This window comes from Callithrix jacchus, chromosome 4, assembly GCF_049354715.1.
Source record: "Callithrix jacchus isolate 240 chromosome 4, calJac240_pri, whole genome shotgun sequence".
Taxonomy (NCBI): Eukaryota; Metazoa; Chordata; class Mammalia; order Primates; family Cebidae; genus Callithrix; species Callithrix jacchus.
This window is the reverse complement of record NC_133505.1, coordinates 5,436,578-5,456,042: the sequence shown is the minus strand read 5'-3', so window position 1 is coordinate 5,456,042 and position 19,465 is coordinate 5,436,578. Positions and strand designations below refer to the sequence as shown.

The 19,465-nt window shown below is 40.2% G+C and overlaps 1 protein-coding gene across 2 annotated transcripts in view; it reads right to left on the bottom strand.

The window, feature by feature from the left end:
* SCGN (secretagogin, EF-hand calcium binding protein) overlaps nucleotides 1-19,465 on the bottom strand; it is a 212,098-nt gene that overhangs the window by 140,038 nt on the left and 52,595 nt on the right. The window lies entirely within an intron of this gene.

The following is a 19,465-nucleotide window of genomic DNA, read 5'->3' as shown; positions in this document are numbered from 1 at the left end:
TGTACAGCCTTCAAAATATATAGAACTGTGACTTTTTGACCATATGCTTTCTAAAACTAAAAGATCATTAAAAATATAGATTTTTTTTCTATCAAAGTGACATATAATCCCTTAATAAATATGATACAGGAGAAACAGGAAAATGCAATTATGTCTTGCATTTTTTAATTAAATTAAACCTTATCTGATATTTTGGTATATTTCCTTTCAATCATGTTTGTTTTCAGAAATGGGATCATGCTATACATACTGTTAATGTTTTGAATTTTTTCACAGTGACACATCACACTTTCCCATCACCTTGGATATTTGATATCATGATTTTAACGGCTATGTAGTATTTTGTTGTATAGACACGCACCATAATTTATTTAACCAATTTTCTATTGTTGGTTATTTAAGTGGTTTCTAATTTTGGATATTACAAATAATGTGGGCTCTTCTTGGGTTATTTTATAATTCAGCCTGAGTGATGGAGACAGGGTCTTGCTCCATCTTGGCTCACTGCAACCTCCACCTCCCAGGCTCAAGCAATCCTCCTCTCTTAGCCTCCCAAGTAGCTGGGCCTACAGGCACATGCCACCATCCCCAGATAAATTTTTAAAATATTTTTAGTAGAGAAAGGATTTCTCCATGTGCCTAGGGTGGTCTCAAACTCCTGGGCTCAAGCAATCCACCCACCTTGGCCTCCAAAAGCGCTGGGATTGCAGGCATGGGTCACCATGCCTGGTCAGAAAATGATGACTTCATAACCAACTGTATATAAATCTTTGCTCGCATCTCTGATCACTTCTTCAGAATAAACCATTAGTAGAAATTGAGTTCCTGGAGCAAATAGTGCTGTGCAAAATCATGTTAACAAATCAATAGGATACGCAGAAGAGTAATATGCTTTCCCGAAGTATGTGACAGTTGTTGATAAATATAATTAATTTGAATTCTTAGTGTTTGGGCTGAATTATGTGCTTAACAATCTCTAGGAAAACTAAAGAACCAACTGTCTGCCAAGTCTCACAGAAACAGGATTATTACTATGATGCTGGTTCCCAGGACCTCCCTTAGCTTTCCTAGTAATAAAGTCTTGTCTCATTTTACACTGGCAGAGAAAACACTAAAATATTTATTTTAGAATGCCTGCTTTCTATCTGGCAGGGATTTGACATTTTAAAACCTTTTCAAAATATTTCAGAACCATAAAATACAACAAGCTTTGAATTAAGAATTAATTATCCTTTTCTTTATCCGTACTGTTTGGTCAAATTTTTAAAAGCCAAAGAAGTGACCCACAGAATACAATTAACTATTAGTTTTGAATAATTTTAAAGTGTGCGGTTGCTTAGAAGTCAGCCTGGACCAGATGACCTCTTCAGATCCCTTGGAGCTCAGTAATTCTAACTTGTATATTCAACGAGCTTTAACTCGGACTTATCACCCATTGCTCAACCAGGCCTGTTCCTCTTTTCCACATATTTTCTTTATGGCTTAGTTTTCCTTTTATATGCACAGAGGGTGTCTAACCCTTTATTTATGTAATTATGGAAATGTTTCCTCATGAACGTTAATCTAACAATGAAGAAGACAAGAGCAGAATGCCAAGTTCAGTAATGTTTATGCAGTCATGAGCATGGAATATTCCTAGAACATTTCTTTTATTTTTTTATGACAGGGTCTCACTCTGTCACCCAGGCTGGAATGCAGTGGCACAATCCCAGCTCACTGCAAAACTGCATCCGCGGTTCAAGGGATCCTCCTAAATCAATCTCCTGAGGAGCTGGGATTATAGGCAAGCGTCACCACGCCTGGCTAACTTTTGTATTTTTAGTAGAGTTGGAGTTTCACCATGTTGGCCAGGCTGGTCTCAAACTCCTGACCTCAAGTGATCCATCCACCTTGGACTCCCAAAGTGCTGGAATTCAAAATTAAGTATTGGTATGAAATCTGATGTAATGTAGCTATACTTGAGAATAAAAGGAAATTTCCCAAATGCTAAAGACTGAAAGTGCAAGAGAAAGTCAGTGTTCTTTTTGCATACATAATTTTCTACAAGAAAGATAAAAGAAAAACGATCACAATATTATATATTATTTACCATCTCGAGTTTATCAAACCACAGTTTTGTAATTTAACAAAATTCCTGTTTTCTAAATGAGTACATTGCTCTAACATACTCTGTAAATGATTTATGCTTCATTTGTTTGGTTAGCTACTGCTGGTTGCTGTGGTGTGTGTGTGTGTGTGTGTGTGTGTGTGTGCACACGCACAAGAGAAAAAGAGAGACACCATGTTAAACACAATAATTCACCTGCTGTTCACCTATTGGCTAACTCCCTGGTGTCCATCTCCCACTTAACCCTTCCCAACAGTCTCCACTTCTGTTGGAAATTTATTGTTACTCCACCCCCAACTGTCCCATTATTTCAGGGATAAAACAAATGACGGTATCTTAAAACAAAAGAAAGTACCGTATTGCCCTTTCGGCAGTGAGTAGGTCAGCCCTGGGTCTAAGTCAAGTGTGAATTTCAGGATTTTTGCTGACAATTCTGGAACATACGTTTCTTTCTGCGCAGTGTGAGATGTGGATGTGACGGGTTAACTGCTCTCCTCACTTTACCACCATATAGGGTGTTCACCTCAGAACGAATCCAACATATTTTCTCTGATCATACAATACAAAAAAAAAATTTTTTTTTCAAGAATAACTGGGCGCTGCGACTCACGCCTGTAATTTCAACACTTTGGGAGGCCAAAGCAGGCAGATCACTAAAGGCCAGGAGTTCAAGACCAGCCTGGCCAACATGGCAAAATCCTTCTCTACTAAAAATACAGAAAATTAGCCATGCCTGCAGTGCCAGCTACTCAGGAGGCTGAGCATGAGAATCACTTGAACCTGGGAGATGGAGGTTGCAGGGAGCCGAGATCAAACCATTGTACTTCAGCCTGGGTGACAGAGTGAGATCTTGTCTCAAAAAAAAAAAAAAAAGAGAATAAATTGGGCAGGCCCACTGGCTCACACCTGTAATCCCAGCACTTTGGAAGGCTGAGGCAGGGAAGTCACCTGAGCTCAGGAGTTTGAGACCATCCTGGTCAAAATGGGAAAACCCCGTCTCTACTAAAAATACAAAAATTAGCCAGGTGTGGTGGTACACACATGTAATCCCAGCTACTCAGGAGGCTGAGGCAGGAGAATCTCTTGACCCCCAGAGGCAGAGTTTGCATGTGCTGAGATTGCACCACTGCACTCTAGCCTGGATGACAAAGCTAGACTCTGTCTCAAAAAAGAAAAGAAAAGAATAAATCCAACACAGAAGAGGGAAAATTAAAGAGAAATTTCACCCTGACTGATCCATAACTAAAGGAGTAAATTCCCTGTTTTATAAGGAAGTTTGAATTAAGCTTTTGGTTACTTGCAACTAACAATAAAAGCAGTGCAGGATCTCAGATGCGGATATGGTCTCGGAAGCATGGAAGAAGCCGAACGGTGCTGGCCTCCAGAAACAAGGCCTTGTAAGAGCTTCTCCGTTTAGGAAGAGACTAAGGGAATGTATGAAAAGATGAGATCTTTTAGTTTCATTCATTGTTACTGACTTTCTGCTTAGTTGTTCTATCCGTTATTGAGAGATATGTTTAAATTTCCAACAATGGTTGTGGATTTGTCTATATCTGTCTTTAGTTCTGTCAGATGTTTGCTTCACACATTTTGACGCTCTGTTATTAGGCACATATACATTTATAATTGCTTCATTTTACTGATGTATTTGACCTTTATATTGGTATGAAGTATTGGTCTTTGTCTCCAGTAATACTTCTTGTATTGAAATCTATTTTTTCTAATACTAATAAAATCACTCTAGCTTTCTCCAGTTTTCCATGCTACATAGTTTTCTATCCTTTTATGTTTAATCTATTTGCATCTCTGCATTTAAAACACGTCTCTTGTAGACACCGTATAATTTGTTCTTGATTTTGTTTAGTCCACTCTTACAATAATCTCTGCCTTTTTGTTGTTTAGTCCATTTACATTTAATGCAGCAAAGGCCAGGCATGGTGGCTTATGCCTGCAATCCCAGCACACTGGGAGGCTGAGGCAGGCAGATCACTTGAGCCCAGAAATTTGAGACCAGTATGGACAACGTGGTGAAACCCCATCTCTACTAAAAATACAAATATTAGCTGGGCATCATAACATGCGCCTGTAGTCCTAGCTACCCAGAGGCTGAGATGGGAGAATCACCTGAGCCTGGCAAGCAGAGGTTGCAGTGAGCCAAGATCACATCACTGCACTCCAGCCTGAGCCTCAGAGTGAAACCCTGTCTCACAAAAAAAAAAAACCCACTAAACTAAAACAAACATTTATTGCTACAGAGAAAATTAACACAGCAGATATTTTTATTCACTTCTTGCTCATTTCTGTAGCTATAACAGTGACTCTTGGTCTAATGCTAAGAACTAAAGTACTGTAATGTTTACCTAGTACTGGGTAATTACGTCATTCTATACACCCAGTCCAGCAGGTCCAGATAAACCAGGCAGTCAGCAGATTTAAAGCAGACATGAAGATTCATGATGTGCACCGCGTACCTGGTTTGGGGTCTGCACATGGCTACTGATGTGGCAGTTATGTATGAATGTGGCAAGCTCTCTTCAAGAATGTTGGACCCCAGTGTTGGACTCCAAGCCTCAAATGGGCTTTCCTGAATGTGGAAATCTTGTATATGTCTCTACAGTTTGAAGCTGGAGAGAGGATTACACCAGTGTGGTAATCTCAGAAAAGGAGGACTCGGGAACCTGCACATGATCTCTCTAGCCTTTGGCTAGCTATATCTTTTTCCTGCTGTTCCTGCACTGTATCTTTTGTAAGGATAAACTTCAGCCATTGGTTTAACTCCTGCTAAATTGTGGTGTGTTCTTCAGTAAACCACCCAACTAGTGGGTGGTTATGGGTCCCCTGAGACAGATATGATTATTGAGATGGTTGTATTTATTTTTTATTTTATTTATTTACTATTACTTTTTTTGAGACAGAGTCTTGCTCTGTCACCCAGACTGGAGTGCAGTGGTGTGATCTTGGCTCACTGCAACCTCTACCTCGCGGATTCAAGCAATTCTCCTGTCTCAGCCTCCTGAGTAGCTGGGATTACAAGCACATGGCACAATGACTGGCTTACTTTTGTATTTTTAGTAGAGATGGGGTTTCACCATATTGGTCAGGCTGGTCTCAAACTCCTGACTTCAGGTGATCCACCCACCTCGACCCCCCAAAGTGCTGGGATTACAGGCTTAAGCCACTGCACCTGGCCGAGATGGCTGTATTTTGATCAGCCATTCTGCTGTTTATTGATTACTCAGTTATTTTTGGTTCCTCTTTTCATGCTTTGGTTTATGTTAATCAATTATCATTTTATTTTGGTATTTAATTTGTTCTTTTTTATAAGTTTCCATTATTCTTTCCAGGTTTTCTGTTTACCACCCCTCATACTTTTCTATAATTCTTAGAATATATTTTCATCTTTTCACAGTTTTATTAATAGCTGCTTTGAAGTCTTTTTTGCTAAATTCAACATCTGGGTCCACATACAGTCCATTTCTATTGATTGCCTTTTTGCCTGTATGTGGGTCACACTTTGTTTTTTCAGATGTCTAGTAAATTTTGGTTGAAAACTGGACATGATAGATATTAGCTTTAGAATCTATTGTGTTCTGAAGATTATTAGTCATTTGCTGTATTAGGTTAGACATTAACTCACTTGGAATCAAATTGCAAACTTTGTCTTCCCTACTATTCAACAGCTAATATCTTCGCTGTTTCTAGAGTCTCCCGCTGCTACTTTAAAAAAAAAAAAAAAAACCCTGGCCATTTGGGAGGTTTCCTCTTTTCCTGCATAATTTATTAGTCAACCAAATATTTGGACAGAGAAAATACTTGGGCTTTATTGCTTCTCTGTGGCTTACTTGCTTCTAGAGATTCCTCCCTCAGTTCTCACTTCTTTGCAACTTTGGGTTCTGTTCCACATCTCAAGCCTGCAAGACTAGCTTTCTACTACCCGAGCTGCACATTCTTAGGGAATAAACACACTCAGCCAAAACCCAGAAAAGTCATTGATCTCACTCTGTCATTCTATTTTTTGCAAGTAAATTTCTCTCTGGTCTCTGCCAGCTTTTTCACTACGTTCTTTAGGCCTCCCACGTGCGTGCACAGTACAGCTGGTGAAGTGATCCAGTGAGTTTTTAATTTCAGATATGGTATTTTTCTCTTCTTGAATGCCTAGTTGTTTCTTTTGTTATGAATTCCAATTTTCTTTGTTTTTTTTTTTGAGACAGAGTTTCACTCTTGCTGCCCAGGCTGGAGTGCAATGGCATGATCTTGGCTCACTGCAACCTCCACCTCCCTGCAACCTCCGCCTCCCGGGTTCAAGTTATTTTCCTCTCTCAGCCTCCTGAGTGGCTGCAATTACAGCACCCGCCACCACGCCTGGCTAATTTTGTATTTTTAGTAGACATGGGGTTTCTCCATGTTGGTCGGGCTGGTCTTGCAAGCCTGACCTAAGGTGATTCACCTGCCTCAGCCTCCCAAGTATTGGGATTACAGGTGTGAGCCGCCATGCCTGGCCCACTCAATTTTCTTTTAACATACATCTTATTCTTTTTTTATCAATTTTCATATGCATTTTTGATATATCAGTCATGGTTATTTTTAAATCACTGTCTGCTAACTCCAATATGATGGACCTACCTCTATTTCTGTTTTTCCCTTGATTTTAAAGTCACATTTTCCTGTGTTTTTGCACACCTAGCAATTTTGATTGTATTCTGGAGGATATATATAAAAGAATAATAGAGACTCCAGATGGCATCTTCCTCCAGCGTGAGTTTCTCTTCTTCTATCGATAGGATGAGAGATTGATTCCCTCAGTCCACCCAGGAGTTTAACTGGATTGGGACCACATTGTAATTGCAGGAAGCTAGGTCTGCTCTAGTTCACCCCTATTCCTTAGACATGGTCCTCCAAGGCTTTTGACTGAGAGTGAAGAAGTCTTTGTCTGCTGAGTCCCGAAAGCACAGCACATTCTATTCTGCTCTTTGGAGATTCTGAGCTTCAAACGTGGCAGATTGTCTTGAGGAGGAATCCGGCCATGTGCTCGAAACAGACCCTTTCTCTCTAGCAGGATTTTGTCTCCTAAAGAATGCAGAATTATAGATTCATTCTACCTTTTTTCCAACACAGCCTCTCAGCTTCTTTCTGGTAACCCCTGAATCCAACTCACATTTCATAGGAACGCAAACCACCTCCGCAGCTCTCCGGACTCCCAGTCCGTGATACGAGCCTTGCACAAAGCCCCAGTGGTTTCTCCTTCCTCCTGCAGAGTTCCACTGTATAGCTAAGCCTGATGTTCCCTCAGCACTTAGATTCAGCAAAAGGCTCCGTGAAGAAAACAGCAGGTAATAATCAGCTTATTTCAGAAAGACTTCCCAAGCTCTTTCCAATTCCAATTCATCTAGTCTATGTTGCTCTCATAGCTCTCTGATGTCTAAAAAAAAATGTGATTTTTGTAATTTATCCAGTTTTCTGATTGTTGTACAGGCGTGTTATGTGGCCATGACCTATTTCCACAAGTGGAAAGCCACTTATGAGCAACATCTTAATCAAATTGGTGTTTACTGGCTGCGCACAGCAGCTCACACCTGTAATCCCGGCACTTTGAGAGGCTGAGGCAGGTGGATCACTTGCGGTCAGGAGTTGAAGACAAGCCTGGTCAACATGGTGAAACTCTGTCTCTACCAAAAATGTAAAAACTAGCCAGGTGTGGTGGTGCTTGCCTGTAATCCCAACTACTCGGGAGGCTGAGGCACAAAAATCACTTGAGCCTAGGAGGCCGAGGTTGCGCCACTGCTCTCCAGCCTGGGTGACAGAGCCAGACCCTGTCTCAACAACAACAACAAAAAGAATAATATTTAATTTTTTTAAGAAAAAAATTGGTGTTTATTGCAGTGACACAAAAACTGTTCTTGATATTAAATCATACTAGCTATTTGATTTTAGATAATTCACTTAATATCTCTTAAGGATAATAATGGCTACTTCCTTGGGTTCTTACATAGGTCAAGTGAAATAATATTTATGTAAGCACTTTCAAGATGCAAAGTGCTTTTCATAAAAAGCAATCCTTTCATTCATTCAAAGTCACTTATTGAATACTTGATATATGCTAGACACTTTGCTAGGAGGTAGGTGGGAGAAATGCATGAATAAGATTGAAAACATGGTCTCTCAAGCAGCTCATAATTCTAGTGGAGAAGAATAATACTTAATTAAATAACAGCATTATATTTTTACTATTGTAGAAGTAGGCAGCAGAGAAAAAGGAGTAACTCAGTATACTCTGATAGGGAAGAAAAATTACAGGACATGTCCCAGAGAAAGTGAGGATTTAGCCAAATCTTAGGGACTTACAAGTGAAAACAAATCCATTGTGGTAGAGACTACTGTGGTCCACATGAATCCATTCTCTATCTGTTCCCTAGAAGATAGTCATAGTTGGTTAAATAGCCATACAGCTAGAGAACATAATCTCGTCCTCCCTTGTACCTAGGAATGATACGGTTATATCAAAGTTCTCACTTAGATGAAAATAAGTAAAGTTTGCCACGTATAGGTCCTGGCCTTAAAACCATATACATGGTCTCACAGGAAGCTCATGATTCTACACACACACGTATTCTCCATGCTTCTTCTCTCTAAGAGCTAGAGTACAGGCAGTCTTATTCTTAACTTAGCCATGCAGACAAGGATAGCAACCTAGGAGATAGTTGAGCAACAAGATAAACAAATTCCAGTCCCTAAAAGGTCATATGTATCAGAGACATCCTACTAACTTCGACTGCTCACCTCTAAACTGTTTCGTGAGAAAAAGGTAACTCCTGTTTTATTTAACACTATTTTGGTAACTTTTTATTACAGTATCTCATCTGTACTGTACCTAATTGCCCTAAATAAATACTTGTAAAAGCCAATAAGCAAAAGACGGACAACTCAAATGGAAAATGGGTGAAGACCATGAACAGACAACTTATTTAGATGGCCAATAAACATATGAAAACAAATGTTCAAATTTACTAGTAATTAAAGAAGTACAAATGAAAGTACAATGTCTTTTTACCTATCAAATAATTATATGTACCTAATGCAACCTAGGAATTCACTTCAAAGGGAATTTAGTTTAGAATATGGGAATATGTTTAGAGTTACTATAATTTATATAATTCTGAATTCAGAAATAACTTAAGTGTACAACCCCAGGTTATTGTGTTAAATAGGTTATGGTATAGTGGAATAATACTCCATTAAAAAAAATAATTTGGCATAGGCCCAAATGAGAGTAATCCCAGCTGACTGCACAGTCATGTTTGAATGACTGTATTTGTGGACCCAGATTCTAGATACAGAAATATATGTTAGGCCGAGGTGCACAGATCTTGAGGTCAGGAGTTAGAGACCAGTCTGGACAACATAGTGAAACCCCATCTTTACTGAAATACAAAAAATTAGCTGGATGTGGTTGTGTGTGCCTGTAATCCCAGCTACTCAGGAGGCTGAGGCAAAAGAATCACATGAACCCAGGAGGCAGAGTTTGCAGTGAGCTGAGTTCACGCCATTGCACTCCAACCCGGGCAACAGTATGAGACTCCATCTCAAAAAATAAAAAAATACACACACACACACACACACACACACACACACACATACACTTTAAGAGATTTTAATCCAGCACAAGTATCAAAAAAAAAAAGTCATTCTTTTCCAAATCCTTGTTAAACAGGAAAAAAATCCCTAGGAAGTTATGCTGTGACTTGGTAATTAAAAATTACATGATTCGTGCAGGCCCCTGCCTGAGAAATTATTCCATGAGAGTTGAATATATTTGTTTAACTGAAGTGGTTATGATTCATCACAGAGGGCCCTTAATAAAAATATAGTGAGTATTTTTCTGAGGCCTCTCATAACCATGAATCAATGACATACATTCTGGAACTTGATTTTGAATGTGGTTTTGAAGTTAACTTTGTAGTGCTCTTGGTGTATGTTGGTTTGTTTTCTTATGCTCATCAATAATCCACAGAAAGAAAAATAACAAATCTCACTTTGCAGTTGTGTTAAGTTGCCTCTTACAAAATCATTACTCTAGAGTAAATTAAGAATATAAAATAATTGGTTTAAACGGACTTTAAACTGTTATTTTTAAAAAGGCCAAACCAGGCTGGGTGCTGTGGCTCATGCCTGTAATCCCAGCACTTTGGGAGACTGAGGCGGGTGGATCACAAGGTCAGGAGTTCAAGATCAGCCTGGCCAACATGGTGAAACCCTGTCTTGACTAAAAATACAAAAAAATTAGCCAGACATGGTGGCACATGCCTGTCATCTCAGCTACTTGGGAGGCTGAGGCAGGAGAATTGCTTGAACCCGGGAGGTGGAGGTTGCAGTGAGCCGAGATTGTGCCACTGGAGCCCAACCTGGGCGACAGAGCAATACCTCATCTCAAAAAAAAAAGCCAAATCAAATGTGATGAAAATAAGATTTAAAACGATTAAATGAAATCATGGAGATGGGAAGATCATCTTGCTTCGGTTCAGAACATCCTAGTCATATGGCTGAGTACATACAGGCAGGTTTACTGTGGTTTCATTGAGAGGCTTTGCCTACTAAACGAAATATTTTTGATTATTCAAAATATCTCAAATATATAGTTTCCAGAAAGATACCTATTTGGAGAACTATGAACTGTGGAGGGAATCAAAACTTTTGTTTAAAGCCACATAATGAAGCCACCAATGAAACAACAATCTAATTCACAGCAAAATGGAAAAACATCTGAAGGAACATTTTCAACCTCAGTGAGGTGAAAACGTACTGTGAAAAATTCCTTCAATAAAATTTCTAATACTGTTTAAGAATGTCTTGTGTTGGCCGGGCATGGTGGCTCCTGCCTGTAATCCCAGCAGTTTGGGAGACCGAGATGGGAGGATCACTTGAGACCAGGAGTTCAAGACCAGCCTAGGCAACAGAGCGAAACCCTCTCTCTAATATTAGCTGGACGTGGTGGCATGCATCTATAATCTAAGCTACTTGGGAAGCTGAGGTGGGAGGTTCACTGACCCCAGGAGGCAGAGGCTGCAGTAAGCCCCCTGATTATACTACTGCACACCAACGTGGGTAGCAGAGTGAGGCCCTGTCTCAAAAAAAGAAAGAAAACCCACAAAAGACAGAATACTATGTTTTAAAGCAGTCCTTCATACTCCACAAGAACAAAATTTATACTTCCATAAAGACAGCATTTATTACTAGAAAGAGCAAAGGGCAATCACTATTAACTTGTTTTAATATTATTTTATAAGAAAACATTTAAATATATATAGCTATTTTCTTATTTTGAAAAATATTTAAAATATTTTAATAGCAAATAACATTAATATTTTGTTCATACTGAGATATTATGTAAAAATATTAATGGTGTTGATTATATTAATAAGCTAGTATATGCTATTATATCAATAACTATTAAAAAATAAAGCCATTATGCTTTTGACAAGATAAAATACAGCTATGAAATGTTGGGGTTTTATATTCATACAGAATGTTGCTGGTTGCTGTTGAAACTAACTTCACAGAGTTTATGAAACTCAAGAATATTTTTGGTATCTCTGATTTTTGCCAGAATCAACATGACATAAATGTGTATATTGTATCTCTGAGAAAGACAAAGGTGCGTATGACTTCGCAGATGCTTAAGTTGAAATGTTTATGGAATTAGCTGACTTCTATTCACCTTTTCACTGCGTGCAGATTTCTAATATCTCCAGTTCTATATCTTTTAAGTTTCTTTTATTTGAATAAATTCATTCTTTCTAGCTTATGCCTTTAGAAATTATTTTATGATGGTTTCCAGTTTCATCCATGTCCCTACACAATCTTGCATGTTCCTCACATGTACCCCAAAACCGAAAATGCAATAAAAAAATAAAATAAAAAATATATATAAAAAAGAAATTATTTTATGGAAGTTCATTTATCTGCATTGAATGATTTTCACAGTGTATTAAGGGGAAATAGCAGGCTATGAGCTTATTTTTGTGCAAATATGATGTAAGGATAGAAAAAAGTCTACAGATACTGGTTGGGCACAGTAAGGACCACTTGAGGACCTTTCAAACATCCCATGACCAGACCCCATCTGAGCCTGATTAAATCAGAATCTCTGAGTGTGTCCCAGACATCTACGTCCGTAGCTCGCCAGGTAAGCCAAGGCTGAGAACTGCTGATTTAGAAGCATGCTCACAGCCTCCCTCAACATACACACAGTACATCTACCTGTAATGTGGACCACGGCAAGTTTTACATTCTTCTTTTGGCTTTTCTGCTTTGTCTACAATAAACATGTATATTTTCCTAAAACACACATGTACTTGAATGCATGTAGATGGAAGGGAGAGAGAGAGAGGGTGAAAGGGAAGATTTTAAAATTAATTTTTAAACATCTTTTGTAGAGACAGGGGTCTCATTATGTTGCCCAAGATGGTCTGAAACTCCTGGCCTTAGGCAATTCTTCCACCTCGGCATCCCAAAGTGCTGGGATCACAGATATGAGCCCCTGCACCTGGCCCATTATAAAAGTGTTTTAAACGATTAAACCCCACATCAGCACAGTAAAAATGCGAGTCAACAGTGGGGAAAACATGCATGGTGTCTTTCTGCCATCCTCACAGGGAGCTGAAAAATGTGTCATGGGCAGAAGAATGAGTCAGAAGGAGCCCACATCTGCTGAGTTTCTACCATGTGTCATGGCTTTATTTTCAATGTCTTTAATTCCCACAACTACCTTGCAGGGTTGATAGATGCTAATTCCCTTAGAGATGGGGAAACGGCCTCTCGGACAGATGAAGTCACTGGCAAGCACTCTGATATACGAACACTGTTTGAGCCAAAGGCACTGACCAACTCCTGAAACTCACCTTCTACGGTGAGGAGGAGGGGCGGCCGGCACCAGGGTGTTTTCCTTTTGTGTAACTAACAGAAAGCTGTTAATCTGTCTTGCTTTTCTTCGCTTTCGTGGGAAATTGATACTTCATTAAGGCTTTTTAGATGCCACTTACTCTCCCCAAGCAACCTTCCGTTGCTTATTTTGGGATGACCACAGATAGTCTTCATTCACTATGGGAAGCTTCACAGATCACTTTGTCAGACAAATTGTCTTGACCTTCCACTGAAGAGCAGTTGTTACCACTTTCTAATAATGGCCCATAAATATATTTTTAAAAACCACCTGGATTCCTTTGAAAACACGGCCAGGTCAGAGCCCTGTCCCTTGTGTCTAAATGCACAGTAATTTTGCTGTCAGCCAGGATGATTTGACGGCTGACAGCAGTTGATGATAAACAACAAAAAGAAAAGGAGCATCTAAGTGGCAAAAGCTACTGAAGCCGGAGAGAATCAAGGAAGAAGAACACGTATTTTAGAAGCAACAGCTCTAATAAGTAAATTAACCATTTAAAATAGTACATCAATCAAGTTTTTTAAGTAAATGAAGCTGTGGAACCCAACCTTCTTTTTCACGTTCTTTTTTTTTGAGACGGAGTTTTGCTCTTGTTACCCAGGCTGGAGTGCAATGGTGCGATCTCAGCTCACCGCAACCTCCGCCTCCTGGGTTCAGGCAATTCTCCTGCCTCAGCCTCCTGAGTAGCTGGGATTACAGGCACGCACCACCGTGCCCAGCTAATTTTTTTTTTTTTTTTTTTTTTGCATTTTCAGTAGAGACGGGGTTTCATCATGTTGACCAGGATGGTCTCGATCTCTTGACCTCGTGATCCACCCACCTCAGCCTCCCAAAGTTCTGGGATTACAGGCTTGAGCCACCGCGCCTGGCCCTTTTTTTCTTTTTTAAAGACAAGAGTCTCACTCTGTCACCCAGGCTGTAGTGCGGTGGTATAATCATACTCACTGCAGCCTCAGCCTCCCAGGGTCAAGCAATCCTTCCACCTCCAGCCTCCCAAGCAGCTGGATCTATAGGTGTGCACCACCACACCTGCTTAATTTTTAAAAACTTTTATAGAGATGGGTTCTTGCTGTGTTGCCCATGCTGGTCTTGAACTCCTGGGCTCAAGTGATCCTCCCACTTTAGCCTCCCCAAGTGCTGGGATTACAGATGTGAGCTACCATGCCTGGCTTCACATGCTTATTAATGCTGATGCTGTACATGTACATTTCAGTAACATACATTTTCGATTAAAGGAAACATTTTAAGTTAAAGGGGCCAGCCTGAGAAACATGGCAAGATTCTATAAAATACATTATATATAATAGATATATATATTTTATATATAAAGGGACCAGTCTGAGAAACATGGTGAGATTCTATTTTATATGTATATATAAATTAGCCACGCTGGTGGGTGTCTGTAGTCCAAGATACTCAGGAGGCTGAGTTGCGAGGATCACTTGAGCTCCAGAGCCTGAGGCTGCAGTGAGTTATGATCGTCACTGCACTCCAGCCTGGGCAACACAGCGAGACCATGTCTCAAATAAAGGGGGTGGGGGAAGCATTCTGATTTCTCTCTGACCTTGTTCTTTATCACCTCCTTCAAGTTCACATTATTTATTGGGAGGATTTATTGGTTGGTGGCCCCAAATAACTTAAGAACAGCATAGTGGAACCCCAAGTAACTTCAAAGACAGACTGGCTTCTTTGTTCAAAGAATTTCAAGTGTTTGAGATGGTGCCCTTGACCAGTTGCTCTTCCCTCTGATCGCATTTGACCTCTGTCTTCTCAGACACTTTTTTTGCACATGATGGGATGAAAAAGGAAGCGCACGCTCTGGAGTTGGGTTGTTCTGGATTTAAATGCCTGCAATGCAAATTACTGGTTATGGGGACCTGAGAAGAATTGTTTTCTTTCTCTGCCTCAGTTTCTACATTGTCAAAGCTGAAAGAAAACTTTCCATGCACTCCTTAGAAAAATGTCAGACTCAACAGGTCAAGTGCCTATCCCAGTGCTCGGGACAGGGCGGGCCGTTTATAAAAGTTAGTTTACATCCCACACCTGATTAACTTTAATACGGCTCCCGTCACTTCTGTCTTCAGCATATCATGACAGGGTAGTTCCCTACGAATGTTATACTACATCCTCCCTAAGACTACACGACCACCGGAGATGGAGACAATGCCCAGTCTTTTCTAAAGATCTTGTAAACCCTGGCTCCAATAACGGGCAGTAATCGACATGCATGGCTAACCCAAACTTGTAGCCAAGTATGATCTGGGTGTATGTCTAGGCTGGTGCTTGTCATTTCAACTACTAATATACTCTGTTCAGAAAACCTGGCAATGGCTGGTACATTTTTTAGTTCTAGCAAGGTACTTTCCAGTATCCAGTAAAAACATAGATTTTTAAAAACTGTTCAAATCAGTACACACTAGGCAGGGTCATTTGAAAGTGTGCAGTCTGCGAAGACAGCAAGTCAGTATTTTATGCAGGCTATTGATTTTTTATTTGTAAGCACATGATCCCAGCCTACTCTACAGGACCACGCTGTGGGTCTGTTCACAGATGAGACACATCATTTAAAAAACAACACAACAACAAAAAGCTTTGATGCTGTCTTGGAGAGGACCCAAGGCAAATATGCCTTCGATAAATTGCCCTGAGTCTCGTAGTGCTCCAGATGCAACCTGTTATTTTGTAGTCTTGGACGCAGTTTCTGAACTATCAACTGAAAACGATTCACTGATCTATGACATACACTTCGTGTGCTTTCAGGGAAAAGATGAGGACTTTCTGAAATCTCATCTACCTTTGTAGATCAGAGCACATAGTACCACGAATTATGTAGGTGCTAAATAACTGTGGGTTGCATTGAATCAATAGATCAGGGCTGATATGTCTGAGGACAGAAAGAATTAATTAAAAAATCCTTTATTTGTATGCTTTAATTTTAAAAGTGATGCTCACAATCTTATCGCAGCTGAGATTTTTCAAGGCCAGGGTGCTTTCCAGAAGTTACGAAGCTTGCTAATTATGTTTGAAGTTTGAATATACTTGTGCATATTTAGAATCAAATTCCTTCTGTTAATAAATATTCTTGTCTGTGACTATTTCCCCTTCAAATTCTGTCTGCTTCAGTTTCAAACAGTTTTACAATATAAACAGGCTTATATCAAGCTACGAAATGTGACCTCTAAGCTAAGATTTGAGAAAGACCATCTTTTCCATTTGTACATCAGAATAATGGGATGATAGAACATCATTCCAAATGAGAGTCACCACCTGTCTTAAAGATTGCTGAAGTAAGCATCCCGTTCAGTGAACTGGTGAAGTGGTAAATTACATACATTGCTAATTATTGCGTGGTCCTGTAGCTACATAAAAGCCAAGATGCCGGGCGCAAAGTGGCTCAGCACTTCGGGTGAGCATCTTGGCTCAGTACCTGTAAATTCTAGCACTTTGGGAGACCAAGGCAGGAGGATCACTTGAGCCCAGGAGTTCGAGACTGCAGATACCACACCACTGCCCTCTACCCTGGGTGACAGAGCAAGATACTGTCTCAAACGAAAACAAAAGCCTAGAGTGAGGGATCAATTATTTCCTATCAAAAAGGCAAACGTGTATCAGAAGAAGCTGGAATATTCGGCCTGGCACAGTTATTTACACCTGTAATCCTAGCACTTTGGGAATCCAAGGTGGGTGGATCACCTGAGGTGAGGAGTTTGAGACCAGCCTGGCCAACATGGTGAAATCCCATCTCTACTAAAAATACAATTAGCTGGGCGTAGTGGCGGATGCCTGCAATCCCAGCTACTCAGAAGGCTGACACATGAAAATCGCTTGAACCTGGGAGGCAGAGGTAGCAATGAGCCGAGATGGTGCTCTGTCTTAAAAAAAAAAAAAAACAAAAAAAAAAACCACATACACACACTATGATATTTCATGCCAAAGAAGCTACAGTAAAACTGGTGCTGTAGGCACTGCTGACGGCAACAGAGAAAGATACCCCCTGGAAAGAATTTAGGAAGCCACAAAGAAGTTCCTAGCCTCTGATCCAACTTCTGGGATTTCATCCTAAGAAACTTGTCCAAACAGGAACCAAAGCCATGTGCATGAACATGTCCATTGCAGCACAATTTATACTGGTAAGAAATGAGAAGCTACAATATGGCAATGTTTAGGAAACTTACAGTGTATCTACTCTATGGAACTTTAATTTCAATAACAATTATTGGCTACTCTAATTCCAGCAATTTGGGAAGCCAAGGTGGGTGGATCACTTGAGGCCAGGAGTTCGAGACCAGCCTGGCCAACATGATGAAACTTCGTCTCGACTAAAAGTACAAAAATTAGCTAGGCATGGTGCTGCTTACCTGTAGCCCCAGGTACTCAGAAGGCTAAGGTAAGAGAATTGCTTGAACCCAGGAGGCAGAGGTTGCAGTGAGCTGAGAGCATGCCACTATACTCCAGCCTGTATGACACAGTAAGACTCCATCTCAAAACAAACAAATAAAAAACAATAATTATCAAATAAACTGCAATATTAAAAAAATGCTTGGAAAATGTCAAACTAAGCAACAAATAAAAATGGTTAAATACAAAGGTATGTGTTGTGTTATAGGAACAGCTACGTAATCAGTGCATGTAATTCAGAAAGATTAGCCAAATATACACCAAAAGTGATGGTGGTTGCTTTGTTAGAAATACAGCAGCCTAGGAGTGTGGGTAATTTAAAAGTAGGCCAGGCATGGTGGCTCACACCTGTAATCCTAGCACTCTGGGAGGCCGAGGTGGGTGGGTCACGTGAGGTCAGGTGTTTGAGACCAGCCTGACCAACATGGAGAAATCCTGTCTCTGCTGAAAATACAAAATTAGCCAGCCGTGGTGGCACATGCCTGTAGTCCCAGCTACTCAGGAGGCCAAGGCAGGAGGATCACTTGAACCCAGAAGGCGGAGGTTGTGGTGAGCTGAGATCACGCCACTGCACTCCAGCCTGGGCAATAAGAGTGAAACTCTGTCTCAAAACAAACAAATAAATAAAGTATTTCTATTTCCACATGTCCTACGATGATAATATTTAATAAGTTTAAAAAACCACATAAGGCCTTCAGAGAAGAAAATTAAGAATCTTTTCCTATTTCTTTTCGCAGTGAGCAATAAACTTTACTGTCAAGTGAAATCTCCCTTAAACACACTTGCATTTCTTGTGCTTTGGCTTCAGTATATTTTATCTTGCTCTGTTGTGAGGATGAACATCTCCATCCTCTCTATTTGTTATTTTGGCTAAGGATACCGTATTTCCATGTTAGAATTTCTTCAGGTTTTTTCTACTGCCTTGAGATTGCACGTAGGCTGCTTACAGCTGGGGATTTAAATTCTAAATATGCATATACTTGACCTAATACAGGACTTTCTTTTTGAAGGCATGTTTGACAATTGGCTGGTTAATAATGCAAGCTAATTGATGGTGTACTTATAACTCTAAAATTCTATGGTTCTTTCTAGACTGTTCTTGAAAGGCTTATCATTTTAAGTAAGAAATCACACAAATGGGCCAGGTGCAGTGACTCGCACCTGTAATCTCAGCCCTTTGGGGGGCCAAGATGGAAAGATCACTTGAGGCTAGGAGTTCAAGACCAGCCTGGGCAACATAGTGAGATCTCGGCACTACAAAAAATAAGCAAAGTTATCTGGATGTGGGAGCACACACCTATGGTCCCAGCTACTCAGCAGGCTGAGGTAGGAGGATCACTTGAGTCCTGGAGGTCATGAGCTGAAATCACACCACTGTACTCTAGCCTGGGCATCAGAGTGAGGTGAAGGAAGGAAGGAAGGAAGGAAGGAAGGAAGGAAGGAAGGAAGGAAGGAAGGAAAAAGAAAAAGAGAAAGGAAGGAAAGAAAGGAAGGAAGGAAGGGAGGAAGGAGAAAGAAAAAGAGAAAGGAAGGAAAGAAAGGAAGGAAGGAAGGGTGGAAGGAAGGAAGGAGAAAGAAAAAGAAAGGAAGGAAGGAAGGGAAGGAAGGAAGGATAAAGAGAAAGAAAAAGAAAGAAAGGGAAGGAAGGAAGGAGAAAGAAAAAGAAAGAAAGAGAAAGGAAGGAAGGAAGGAGAAAGAAAAAGAAAGAGAAAGGAAGGAAGGAAGGAAGGAGAAAGAAAAAGAAAGAAAGAGAAAGGGAAGGAAGGAAGGAGAGAGAAAGAAAGAAGAAAGAGAGAGAAAAAACTAGTAACAGAAAAGAAGAAATCATGGCCAGATGTGGTGGCTCACACCTGTAGTCCAAGCACTTTGGGAGGCCAAGGTGGGCAGATCTAACATGGCGAAACCCTGTCTCTATTAAAAATACAAAAATTAGGCAGGTTTGCTGGTGTGTGCCTGTAGTCCCAGCTGCTTAATCTCCCATTACAATTATAATAGGGCAAAAAACCTGAGGGCTTCTGACGGAG